Here is a 14,144-nt window from a genome sequence, read left to right on the forward strand (position 1 = left end):
CGGGCTGGCTCCAGCTGGAGCTCAATTTGGCTCTGCTGGCAGGTGGTTTGTTGGTTCTCTGCTTGTGGTGCTGCAGTCCTGGTCATGCCATGGCTTCGTGCAGAAGGAAGGAATGCTCTCATGTGCAGGAAAAAAATCCCACATTTCAAAGCCCACATTGTGAGCAATTTTACTTAAACATAGATTCAAAGCAGACCTGGAGCCTGGCACAAGGGGGTTGCAGTTATTGGTGCAAAAGCTTCAGAGGTCTGGCATTTACAACCACGTTGAGACAGAGAATAACTGGGAGCACCTGGAAGCTGAGCAAGTCTCTCCAGTTACACCACTGTCTTCTCGCTGAGCTGCGCTGGTGAGAGATGAGGTAACGCTAAATGAGTTTAATACCAAGAGCATTTCTTTGTGGTTATGTAGTTGATGCATTGTCAGTATCTCACAGCAAGCACTGCAGGCACGGTTGCTTGCACTGGTTTGAACAACGGTGTTCCAGTGCGCAGTCCGCCTGGTGACGGAGAGTTAGGGTGGATCATGAAGAATCTTCCACAGAGCAGGAGGTGCAGAGCAGTTTACTAAAAGAGTTGCTTCAGTGATTGAAATTAGAATACTGAAGTGAACTGGCTAAATAGCCTGATGGACGCGCATTGCAGATTTGCACTGATCTAGTAGATCAGTGTTAGCCTTGGCTATGCTAATGTGATTTTTCTAATTTCTGCAGTTAATTATGCAGTACTGGCTGGCAGCATCCACCTGTAAGGTTGTATCTGCTGTCTGCAGAAAGGCGATGTTTGAGGAGCAAAACATTTCAAGGTGACTGTCGCAGTCTTGCCTCCCCTTGTGAGCAGTACACGGGATACAGGAAAGTTCTTTTAGCACTAAAGACAAATGAGCAGTGATAACTGATTGACTAAAATGTGACAGTATGGAAACCGAAAATTGAGGGGAAGGTAGAGTAGCACGTTATTACAGTGCTATTGTTTGCCTTTCAATGAATATACAGAAAATACTGCCATTTAAAAAAATAAATAAATAAAAGTAAAACATGCCTTTTCTATTTACTAGAAAAAAGGCTTTGTGCCTATTGAAAAATTCAGAAATTTCCAAAACTTAGAAGTTGCCAGAGAAATAATGAGCAGATGAATGTGTCTCTTCTGAAAACACTGTTTGATCCATGGGATGCAGTTCTTATTTTGCCTCTTTGCCTTTGCCAACTTTGTGCAGCCATGCTGCAGTTAGAATAGATGTCAAGTCAGATGCAACTGTTTGTAATATTATTTGCACAGAAAGCAAGGTGTGGTGTTAGAAGTAGCTTTCGACACAAAAGCAAATGGCAGACACTAAAATTCACTAATAAAAAAAACATGTTTTGTTGGTTTGTTCAGCCTACAACTTCACTAGTTAAAAAAAAAAAACTTGAACAAACAAATAGAGATTTTAGAACAAATCTTCATCTTTATCAGTCTGCAAATGAACTTGATTCAGTCACTGATTCCTGAACTTTTAGATCAGGTTGTAACTGGTGGGCTCGGGCTCACTTCGGCCCCACTAGCACAGCAGGGCCACACGGGACTGGCACTTTCACCATTTACCAGGGCTCCGCGAGACAGCTGCAGATCATTTACTCTGCCTCCTGAGTCACAGTTTAGGAACCCTTAATCCAAAACGAATGCTGTAAATCGGCCCCTGTGGACCCGGCGAAGTCAACCGAGCTGAAGATGGATGGGAAATTACAGCAATTTGCAAGAGAGATGTTTCAGAGTAGTTCAGCCTTTCGTGATCTGTACTGTGAACTCGGGGAGGGGGAGCTGGGCATTTATTTCACTGTGTTGCAGACGACAGCTCGGAGCCTATGTGCAGTTTTTTTTGCTGGATCTCTCCTGAACACAGCGTGTATGTGTGCAGCACGGGGCGGAGGAAAAACAAGTCACGAATCCTCTAGCCTGTCACCACGGGCTTGCTTCCTGTTTGAAGGGAGCCGAGCACTTTAAGTTCTTTTCTTTGTCGCTGGCTGTGCTGTTGTAAATGAGCAACACAAGATTATATGTAATTTGAACGATTCAACGCCTGTGTGTTTGTGAAGGCGAGCGCTTGGAGCTGAGCTGAACACGTAGGAAACAAGATCCTGGTGGAAAGCAGATCTCTTCTTCCTTGCCTGCTCCTCCGCTGTCCTGCCAGGGCAGCCGTTCTGCCAGAAGTGCACACCCAGCCTGACTTTTAGGAAGGGTGCAGCTTTGCTGAGTGCTTTAACTGCACAGATGCCGGGCTGTCCCCTCGCCCCTTTGTGTTCCCTCGCAGGGAGGAAGGAGCCAGGTTCGGGGAGGCTCCGGTGGGAGCACTCTCTCTGGACAGGCTTTTTTGCTGTTTTTTGATCCGTTACAGTGCTCTGGAATCACTTTAACCCCTTCCTTGTCTTGCTGGCACAAATTGTGAAGAATTTTTTAAAACTCCAATTTATGGCCGGCTTCTGCTCTCTTGGCATCTGTTGCTGTTCAGAATGAGGATACTTATAGTTTCTTGCTGGCTGTGCTCACTGGTTCTTCAGCATAACCATATCATTATCTCAAACCTTTTCCTTTTTTTTTTTCTCCTAAGACCTTGACAAACTCAAGACACAGTTATGTGAATTCAAGAGAAGTAGGGATACTAAAGGAGCTGCTGCATAACCGTTACTACAGACTCAGATACATTTTCTCATCTTGTACAGCTAACACAAGAAACATGGAGCTTTTGCTTTTCTTTTTAATAAACTTTTGAAGGAGGGCTATTTTCTGTATAGCCTTTCAAGCACTGAGTTTTGCAACTCAGAAATTCCTAACAAGTCTAAAGTATCTTCTAACTCAGTGAAGATGATTGCTTTTGTTCTTGGCTGGAAGGGACCTCTCCAAACCACAACCTCCAGATGTCCCAGGGACTGTGGTCTGCCTTGAGCCTTGGGGAGGGAGAAGAAGGAAAATGAACCCACTTCATGCTTCGAAGAGTAAATACAGAGTTAAAGTGCCTGCATGGGCAGCACTCAGTTTGGGGGGAAAAGGGAGAATCCAAACAATTTTGTTTAATTACAAAAATCAAAGTAAGCACTATGAAAAGTAAACAGATTTGTTAACTTGTCAATTGCTTGCTCGATCAGGTATTGTAAAAGAATTAAAATGCTGCTGATAACTGTGTTTAATGTTGAGCATTAAATGTTGAAGAGCAGATAAATGCATGTGTCACTTGTGCCTGAGGAACAAACAATATAAAAGGCTCTTTTCCTAACTGCAGCTTACAGAAACAAGCCTGTAAGTGTGCCAGAAAATTAAGCATAAACAGCACAAGTGAGAGCTCAGGGAGGGCTGCTATGGCAGAGGATGAGGGAGGAGGAGGGTCCCCACTCAGCATCTGTGTCTGTGCCTGATTGGCAGTGTCAATCTCTTGATTCAAGGAGTTATTGGCCTGGTGTTAATAGTAACCGATTTTAGCCATTTCAGTAAATCTGTGTTGTCCTAGTTGGTGAACTTCTCTTGAGACAGGTTGTAACGCTTTCCAGTTAATTTTTATTGACATACTTTTGTATGCTTTTAAAAGCAAAACTCCCCAACGCTGCTGGGGGAGGGCGGTTAATGCGAAAGGTGAGATGTGCACCGGGTCGAAAATGGCTGAATTGTGGAATCGCTAGGCAAGCTGGTGAAAACCATAACCCTTGCCCAGGTCACTTATTCATACTCATAACTGCTAGACTCTACTTCCTCAGGTAAATAAAAAAGAGACTTTTTTACTCCACTGAGTGAGTAAAAAATATTTTTTGTAGGATTCAAATGTGCATCCTGGAATTAACACATGAATTATTATTATTATTATTATTATTATTATTATTATTATTATTATTATTATTATTATTATTATTATTTATTATTCTCTGAAAAATAAATTCCTTTTCTTATTTACCAAAGGGTACTTTGGGGATATAACATCCCAGAACATGGTTCATTTTTACTGTGTTGACCTTTGGAGTCAGGTACAGCATGCAACATTTGGGGAAGCTATGAGTTTTCTAATAAGTTTTCTTCAGAATATGAATCGTGTCTCTGTGCTTGGATTTTCCAGTAGTCATGTTAAAAAAAAAAAAAAAAAAAAAAAAAAAGGAAAAAAAATCACTAAGAAATTTTTTTTACAGTAATATACGAGAACAAGAAGATTGTGCTGTGTAGTAAATTTATAAAACAGCTTCAGGAAAGGACTGTAGCTACTGGGATACTCATTTTGTCCCCCCTTCAAATCAAAGAAGATAAAAGCACAGCTCTACCCTTGCAAGCTTTGCTTATATCTCTGTGGCTGTTCTGTGATCTGTGGCTCCATGCTTCTCCTGGCCATTATGGTAGGCTCTGCCTGCTGCTGAAGAGGAATGTAAAGGGAATTAAGGCATCCCAGAGCTGTAGACATTTTCTGGTGTAAGCCAAGAGTGGTTTGCTTGTGGCATACGATTCTCAGGAAATACTGAGGGAAGAAGAGGAGAAGGAATAAGGGGTTCATTCAGAAAATCTCAAACAGTAAATTATTTCCATTCCAGTGTGTTAGCTGTTTAGCAAGAAGAAAATGTTCATATTTGCCTGAAAAGCAAGATGATGTATCCTACTCTTTAAATTAAAGCAAGGGCAAAGAAACCAATGGATGAACTTCAGCAAAGTTCAGGAGCAAAAGGTATTTTAAAAGTACACTTACAAATGCTAACTATTGCTATTGGAACTGATAGAAGAACTTCACAGACAAAACATCCCATAGTTCAGATCTGTATCCAAACCTCTTGCTTGACAGTTTGGCCTGGAAATTTTTCAACAGTTAAATCATAAGATGCTTGACGCTTCTCATTCTGGTCCCAGCTGGGAATCTGGAAAGTATAATGCTGAAGCTGAATATTCACTTTGATTCTTGGAAATAGGAATAAATTTAATCTTTTTTTTTTTTTTTTTTTTTTTCCTTCTGAATTGGTTTGCCTGTTTCATATTGTTCGCAGATGGTGACACATATGCCATTCCCATAGTCTTCTATTTTGGTACAGGAGCTGCTAATTGCCCCATTTTGACTCGGGAGTGTATTAAGCTTTGTTAACGCATATCAGGTAGTTGTAATCCTGGCTTATGTTACTGAATTATGGCAAGAGAGTTGGGAGATTTTTAGTGCATCAGGTTCGCAGCACAATTACACCTTTTCTGATAACTTTGCGGTTCTTTCAAATCAACATCCCCCAAAAATCACAAAACCACAGGCTGTGAGTGAAAGCTGAGACATTAGTATGGAAAATGGCAGAGCAGCTACCCAATGACCACTTCAGTGTGTGAGCAAGCTACTCCTCTCTCTTTGGAAAGCGGTGGGTGTTGGGGCAGAGCCAATAATGCAAAACTAAAGCAAAGATGTTTCCCTGCCATTATTTTCACCTCCACAGCTGCCCCTGTGATCCCTCGCATTGTTGCACTTCAGAATCCAATGGCAAGACACAGATCTGTATACCAGGTTGAATCCCATTTCCCTGTCTCCGTAATTAAGATTATATTGTCTCTCAGGATGTTTTCCAAGCAAAGTAATTTCGTTTTCTGTCAACCTGAATTGAATACCTGTGCACCAAACCAAATATTGGAAGATTCCCTTTATATTTTGTCCAAGCTGACAGAGACATTTAAACCTAAGACGATGATGCTATGTTTCATCGTTTAAATAAAAAAGACTGTTAGTATGACAGTCACCGTGTATTTTAGTGTTTTATTGCTCCCCAGAAGCATTTTTGTTCTTGGTAGGTGCTGTAATAAGATTTTACCTGCAGGAGAATGCCACCAGAAGGCAGCCCTAATGCTGTTAGGCGGTGAGCAGGGACGGTGCAGTTGTTGATGTGCAGGCAGGGGAGGCTTGGGATTTGGGCTCGGCTTGTGCTGCTAAAATGGGAAACACTTAATCTAAGCAGGGGGTCACAGTTGTTTAATGGTTTGAGGAGACTCTGCCTGTGCCTCTACCTTAGTGGCTTTTTGTGGTTTCTGTTGAGAGTGCGTGGGGACAGCTGTGGATCTCCTGCGTACAGCAGCAGCAGAACCGTGCTCTTTTGCTGCACAAGGGCACGGATTTTGCTGCTCAGCCTTTTAATCCACTACAGGCTGATGAGGAGGAGAAAAGAGAAAATAGAGCCTGAATGTTATTTGGTGATCTTTTGGGAGACTCAAGGAAGGGGGAACAGCTCCATACAGAGAAAGAGAAGACATTTCTAATGGAGAGGTGCAGAAAAAGCCTGTTCAGGCACTGCTGCTGCCTGAAGGTCTCCTTCCCAAAACTAGGAAGCAAAATGAAGATGGTGATGTTACAGGGGAAGGGAGAACATAATGAGAACACGCTAAAGTTTGATGTTTCTTCATTTGGTGAATGCAAGTGGAAGAATGCATGTAGTTTTGTAACATTTCCACTGTGCTGCTGAGCACTGTTTTTTATTACTGATATTGAACCCTTGGTTTTGTTTTGAACTGCACACGTCTCTTGCTTTCAGTACAATCCTACACATTTGCTTGCTGGCTTGTGTGTCCCGCTACCCTCTGCTGGAAGGAACGAGGATTTTTCAGCTGTGTCCTTGTGCCCCAAAAGAGCCCCAGCTTGGAGCAGAAACGGGCTGGGAACTGGCTTTGAGAAGCCCAGCTCTGCCCTGCTGCTGCCTGCTGGCATCCGTCCCACAGAGCCAAGACCAGGTGTATAAAACGTTGCTTAGGGTCAGGATGGTGCGGGGCTGGGGGAGGTGGTGCACATGGGGGCTGGGATAGCCGGGTGCTGAGCGAGATGACTTGTCCTGTTCTGCTTTGTTACCTTGGCCCCAGTGGTGAGGTCTGTGGATTGCAGGATTAAGCTGTTGCCAAAACAGGCTGAGTCACTGGTGAGTCCTCTGATGGCCTGGCTGGGCTTGGGAAGGGGTAAAAAGTCCCAAAGCAGGCAGTCACAGGGGGATGTTCTCCCCAGGTGCAAAGTTTCTTAGGCTAGAATGTGAAGGTTGTCTTTCATTCTTATTATCTTCTTAGTTACAGAAATTGTGATTATTTTTTTTCCTTAAAATCTTCATATATTAGGGCCTCCTTATACCAGCCATGTAAATACTCTTTTTCAGCATCGTGAGAATAAAATACATAAATGCCATGCTCACAGTTCAAGTTTCCATAAAAGTCCTTTGGGAGGATATTCCAGAGGGAAATTAGAGATGAGACTCTAGGAGAGGCTTTTGTTTTATTATTATATGTTTGCTCCCATACTTGACGTAGGAGAATGTTTACCCTGCCTGCCCTATCTTCGGTATCTGTTTGCAGTAGAGATACATCTGTCTCTTTGTTCTGTTCATCTCTTCTGTAAAATACCAAGTCCTTAATCTTTCTGGTCCATGTAGGGAACCTTTCAATACCTGCAGTAATTTTGCTGCATGTGTCTAGAAATCCTCAAACAAGAGCTCAGGCTAGGACTGGCTTCCTTCCCTGCACCAGCAAGCTCTTGTACAGATAAAAGAACTTGCATAGCAGCTCTGAAGCATGTTGTTCAGGCCATGGACAGGTATTGTTTCCAGATTTCAAAGGCAATACATGATCCAGACAAGTCTGCAAGAACCTCTGGTCTTAATTAGTTGTAGATTTCCTGAACAGCTCTCCCAAGTCATGGAAGAAATGTAACTGCTATTACCAGCCTCACAGGATTTTCCTTCCCCTCGTTCGTACAAGACTCTCTGACAGCCCCAGCATTGCAACGAGCAGCTGGCAGGTCTGTCAGGGCTGGCTGGATACGGGGCGAGTTCCCTCCTCGAGCACCTGGAAGGCAGCAGAGATGTCAGACCTCGCCTGCGGCTGGACGGGCCTTTGCACCCCGCTGGCTGAGGCCATGCATCGGCCCTAGCAGGGCTCTCTGGAGTCTGGCATGTGTGTCAGAGGGATAAGGTCCTCTTATAACGTACTCCCTGCTAGGAATTGCTACCCCAAGCAGTCCCTGCAGCTCTTCTCAGTGCAGAAACAACTCGCCCTATGATGCAGACCAGTAAAAGGTGTCCTGACCCCCAGGCTGTCCGGGATTATGCTCAGACACCTGGGCTGGCTCTGCTGGTGTCCCCTGCTTTTCTTCTTTTCCCCATGTATTGAAAAGCACATGATGTTACCCAATTCTCAGCTAATGCACTGAGGACATGATAACACAGTCTATAGAGTTCATATTAAACATATCTTGTGCATATTGGCTCATTGTTAATTAAGTGCCACATGCTTTTATCTAATAGGTGCTGTCTTTGAGTTAAATAATTTTCTCCACTAGCTGTAAAGGGATGATGGCTCTTAGGAAATTCAATTTCTTTCTACCGAAGCTCATATGACAAAGGGACATCTAAAAAGTCAAATAAATTTTTCAACAAGGGTAATGTATACTGTATCTTTTCCCTGTGTCACCTCTCCTCTCTTAATATTTCTCTACCTGTTACTCTCTCTCATCACAGCATACCTATAATGAACTACCTCGCTTCCATTACACCACTGTCTCATGAATTCAAACACTGAATGTGTCCTGGACGTGTTCCCCTAGTATGTGACTGGGGTATGCTGTGAGCAAAGTCTGCACAAGACCTCCTCTGCATCTAGCTAGGATTCCCCTAAGTGTGTTGTTTTTAATTAAAAACAACAACAACAAAAAATAATCTATCTTATTATATAATATTATGTAATAAATGCAATTTAAAAAAAATTAAAAACTGACTCTGCAGCCCACTTTACATTTCTGTATCGCTGGTAGATCCATGCATGTTGACAAGGATAAATGCAGTACGGAAAACCCCAAAGAACAACTCTGAGTCAGGGAGGAGCCACCCTGTGCATTTTTTCCATCAGAGCAACATGGGATCTGACAAGTGCAATTTCATCTATCCTGCAAAAAGTTGTGTTAGTTTGCCGAGAGTTCGGGAAGATCATGAAGGTCACTAGTGGTGTAAGACCCAAATAAACTGTGTTCTTTATTACTCATGGAAATGACGCTGGGTTGGTCTCAGGATGAGGGCCAGTCTCTTTCTAGCACTGCCATAGCAAGTGTGGCGTCACTTTAATTCTGCTGTTTACAAATTAGAAGCACAAGTTTGCATCCCACATAGCATCTTTGAAAACACTCAGAAAAACTCAGCTTGTGTAGCATGTGTCCCTTTCAGATATTAGGAAGCATCTTCCAACCTTGCTGGACACCGCGCTGGGCAGCTGGACTGTGGTTACTGCTGGGAACGGTGCACACGGGAGCACAGCCTGCAGGCAGTGCAGCCACATGCGCTGAGGACTCAGCTGTGTTCTGAGTTACTGGTTCATACAGCATCTTCTGGAGGTAATTCTCCAATTTCCCATTTAGCAAGGTTTCTGTGGCTTGATAATTCCCGTATGTGAATTTTGGAACAGGCTGGAAGTCATTCAGCTGTTGCAGTACAGAGATGCTGGTGGCCAGCCATATCCAGACAGAACTGCCCAGGAATGTTACTGGGCAGCAGTCCCTTCTTTTTCTAACCGAGTGGATTTAAAACCGTTTCAGCATGACAGGACAACCAGTGTATCTCCTGCTGCGGTTATTCTGCAGTGACCCCCCTCCCGTCCTCTTCTGCCGTGACCCAAAGGCCACCCATACACTCAGGTCTCCATTAGCAGCTGGAAAAAGCAGAGCTTGTTTCCAGCTGCTCAGCATGGTACCGATAAAAGGTTGGTGCATGTTTGCAAGCCCCTATTACAGTAATCCTTGCATCTTCCAGCTTGTGTGGTATTTCAGGCTTTGCAAATCTGGGGCTGAGAAAGCAACCCAGGAGTTAAGGGGGGTTGTCTCTGAATCTGTGTGCTTGCTCTGTAACCCATGCTTGGAGTCCACTCTGATTTGCACATGCACTGGCAATTGGCTCCGTTCCCTGATGTACCAGAGGCTTTACGGCTGCTCAGGGTGATTTTGTTTGCAATGCAATAGATGCTTGAAGTGCCACGAAGACCTACTGTCGCATTTTGAGGTGAGCATTATCCTTCTCTTAATATAAAAGTGCTATTGTGTACTCTGAAATCCAGCCTATACATCCCCTGGGATCAATGCTCAATGGATAACTTCAATTTGAGGTGTAAATAAAAAGCTGGGTATTTCGAGTGACGCTTACGCTGTTATAAGTGCATTACTTTACAAATACATCAAAACAAAAACTCTGCCCTGGGCTTTCACTGTGTCAGTAACTGCTAACCAGCTCCTTGATTCGCTCCTTGAGTGAATCAAGGTAGGCCCTTGATTCACTCACCACAATGCAAATTTCAGATCGGTGTGTGAAGCAGGATTTGCTGTTCTGATCTGGTTTTGTGGATCGGCCCCGCCGCTGCCTGCCCGAGCCCTGCAGCGCTGAGCAGCTGAGTGCAGCTCCCAGCAGAAGCCTGTCGGCTGCACCAGCTGTCTGCTGAGCATGGCTGCAGAGCATGCGTGTTGGATCCAGCACAAGGCAGGCCTGACTGCTCACCGGGCACCTGTAAAGTCATGTTGGATGCGTAGCTCGTAAGAATATGGCTTACCCAGTGGCTGCAGGGCTGGTCTGTGCCCGTGCAATATGCCTGGGATGAGCGGATGGCTTCTGAACTTGAGAGTGTTGATGGGCACAGTTATCCCCACGGTCTTCTCACTCAGTTATCGGTATTGTCACTCCTGTTCCATATTTCTCCCACATCAGTTCACATGACAATAGTGTCTTTTCTCGGATATTTGGGGACTGCTTAAAAAGGGAGGAAGGCCACATGCTCCAGAGCTTTCAAGCAGCTTTGTGAAAAGGGGAGAGTATATTTTACTTCAGGGATGACGTATAGCCCAGATAAGACTTTTCACCAAGGACCATTATATCTCAAGTTGACTTTTTAATTGATTTAGCTCTTCTGATCTATACTTTGCCAGACATGAACCGCTAGCCTTTGGACTGAGTCCAGGGTGTAATGGAAAGTTCACTGAAACCCCATCAGCTTTCGTTAAACCTGAGTGAATTTCAGCCCAGCACATTTCTTATGAATAATTAAACACAGTTAAGCAGGTGATGGATTTGAACCTCTGGCGCTAGTGTTCAGCTATATTTCATAAGGAATGGTCTCATGAAATTCATGGTTTTTTTTATGTTCTTTTTTCTTTTTTTTTGGCCCCTTGTGATGGATAACTGCATCTGGCAACCCAGGGTGGATATTTTTGTATCTCCCACTCATTACCAGCATGAGCTGCTCCATGTGGCACTCAGCCCTCATCAGTCTCTGTTTTTCAGTGGTAAATTCTCCAGTATTTACTTCTCTTCCCATTTTTATGTAACGTTTGGAGTTGTTATCCTTTACTTTAATACCACTTTCTATCAGTACAACTGCTGTAGTCACAGTGAGGGTGTAGTGCTATGGCAACAATATATTAGCTGCAGTCTTGCCAATGAGTAAGATGCGATGCAGAAATTAGATGATTTATCAAAATCTCAAGTGGCAGCACTAAGCAAATGACCTGGCTATCCTGATATCCTGAGCCTTCTGCTGTTTTCCTAGGACCTGCCATTCTCTTTCATGTTGGTTATGACACTCAGATCCATCCTCCTCTGACAGGCTCCAGTGATGCCTTTCTAAAGCTACCGATGACTTAGCACCTTGGAAAATATTTTTAGCTGTGGAATAATCTCCCAGCTATCTTTGGCAGTGAACAAAAATGGAAAACGAGCGGATTTTTTTTTTCCTCTGTTACTATTCCACAAAGGTACTTTTCTGTGATTTCAGGGTAGGAGAGAGCGCATAAATGGAAAAATCCCTCCCAGAGTGGGCTGTGTGAGGAATGTGTTAGATTTCCCCTGCCAAAGGCTGAGAGCTGTGCTGTTCAGTGCCCTGTGGTGAGGCGGGCTCTGCACGCCTGAGCCCCAGCATTCACCCCGCAGGGTGCTGTCTTGCACCTTCTCTGTCCTACGTACACAGGTAGAGTGTGCCCTAAGGCACTGTACTTGCATCTGATTCTGAATTCTTCTAAAATCTGGGTATCCAGATTAGTCAGTTGATTGCCCTTATATTTATGGTCCATGTGGTCCAGTGCTGGGTTAAGCACTAGGAGGACTTTTACCTCTCTGTACCCCGATGTGCCGTCACTGCCAGCCAGACCCGCGGGCCCTTCTGGGGAAGGGCAGCTTGCAGGCAGCCCGGGATGCTTGGTCCAGCTCCCAGGGTTGCTGGGTATCAGCAACGTTAGAACATCCTTGGTCAGATGTGGTGATGATTCCTCACACAGAGTGGTGGTCCCTTGCACAGACTTCACAGGATGCAAATCGGTGCGGGGTCGTAGCAGTCAGGGTTTGGCTAGAAGCTCCCGGAGAGGTATCAAACAAGGACAGGCTGCTGCAGAGTTAAGGACACAGTCTGAAAGTTTTCAGTGACATTAGTGCCAGCGCTTAGACAAATTATGTTTGCTTGTTGGCCCCTCTTATCTAATTAGTCTCTACTTCACTGGGCTGCTTCTACTTGGATGCACTGAATCAGCTGGTTGATACTACTCTTGTAACCGCCCTAATGTAAGAAGGTGATTCAAGTTAAGAGGTGCTTTATTTTCCATGTTATAAACCCATGGATTGTGATTTGTCATGGAAATTAATTGTTTTGTTGCATACCAGCCATCTGTTTGAGCCCAAGGGGAAGGATGTGTGGGAATCTCAGATCAATTATTAGGTGCAGTTGAGCAGTCAAGCAGGCAATCCTTGGGGTCTTCTCGGTTCCCCCTGCACAAGCAGATTTTCCCATCTTTCTATTAGAAAGGGAAGTGTTGTATGCTCCTGCTCCATGTTCTGCTCTTTGTCTCTGGCCTCCGAGCACCCTGCACCCCAAGAGAGCCCCATGTGTGCATGCACCTGCTTGTTGTGTTCTGGGCAGAGCATCCAACGGACCTCATTCACCAGGTACATCACAGACACATGGTCACACAGCAGCCCACCAGCAGGAGCGGTGTGCCTCACCCCTGCCCGCTTTGGGATGGGTGCTGGGGGCCTGGTGCTGGGCTCACAGGAGGCAAATGCTGGGGCCAGCAGCCTTGCCCTAGGAAAGGCACTTGGAGATTGGCAAAATCGAAGGCGATCCCTTCTCTGTCGTGTGGTGGGGAAGACGGGTTGTCGGTAGTTTGTGTCTCATTTGGAACCGGGGTGGAGGGGGAAAGCAGATGGCTTTCAGTCGCTCTGCAAGCCAGTGTCAGAGCCAAGACTAGAACACGATTCTTAAAATCCCAGGCTCCATCCTCCGTGTCCTAAAGCTTCTCTAAGCATGTGTAAGGTTTTAATGAAAAAAAAAAAACTTAATTTGGAGCAGGATTCAAGAAAAATGTCCCATTCAATTACTTAATTATGGCTGAACTGTAATTATAAGACACAAACATGTCTTGCTACAAAGCACCAAGCAAAAAAAGCAGAAAGGATTATTTGTTGTTTAATTTAGCGGAGGAAGGCAGTTGATGATGCATAAGTCAGTCTGACACCTAGCAAGTTTTGTGATCCTATTTGTTAATCTTTTTAACTTTCCATTTTATTAGGATAGGGTTTCAAAAGCAAATAGGATAAATGAGATTAAATCTGCCACCCTGAATTACTCTCCTCTGAGTTACGAGCAGAATTACTCTGTGTCAAAGAAGTATAATTATGAGGAAAATGCTGCCTGTGTAATTGTGTGCTTCGTTCAGAAGAATTCGAGATCCATAATTATCTCTAGCATGCCATGGTGGCGTGTGCTGGCTCTTAATTTCTGCAGTAAACAAAACCATTGAAAGTTCCTCTCCTGGGTAGTTGCTGAAGTAGCGTGGCTGGTACCCACAGCAGTTGCAGTATTATCCCTCAGATCTCCTGGTTCATGTGAGGGATCTAAATTAACTTGAAAGAGAGCACCGATCATGCAGTTACTTTTAGAAAAGAAATGCTAGCACAGTTACCTTGAACTTAAATGTTGATCGTGCAGTGAGGTACAGCAGCCATGGGGTGCGGTGTGTTTTCTGAGCTGTAGGTAAGGCAGGTGAGGCACGTCTGGCTGCTTCTGCAGAAAGCAAGTCACAGCACATCTGGCGCTGTGTCCCACTGCTCAGCGTCTCCATGGGTATTGTCTTTGACCTCTGCAATGGAAATGATTCTGCAGGGGCTCCTGCAACACAAAGGGTGC

The 14,144-nt window shown here is 44.4% G+C and overlaps 1 protein-coding gene across 1 annotated transcript in view; it reads left to right on the forward strand.

The window, feature by feature from the left end:
- ZDHHC8 (zDHHC palmitoyltransferase 8) overlaps positions 1-14,144 on the forward strand; it is a 112,922-nt gene that overhangs the window by 68,862 nt on the left and 29,916 nt on the right. The gene's annotated exons all lie outside the window — the stretch shown is intronic.

This window comes from Anas platyrhynchos, chromosome 16, assembly GCF_047663525.1.
Source record: "Anas platyrhynchos isolate ZD024472 breed Pekin duck chromosome 16, IASCAAS_PekinDuck_T2T, whole genome shotgun sequence".
Classification (NCBI taxonomy): Eukaryota; Metazoa; Chordata; class Aves; order Anseriformes; family Anatidae; genus Anas; species Anas platyrhynchos.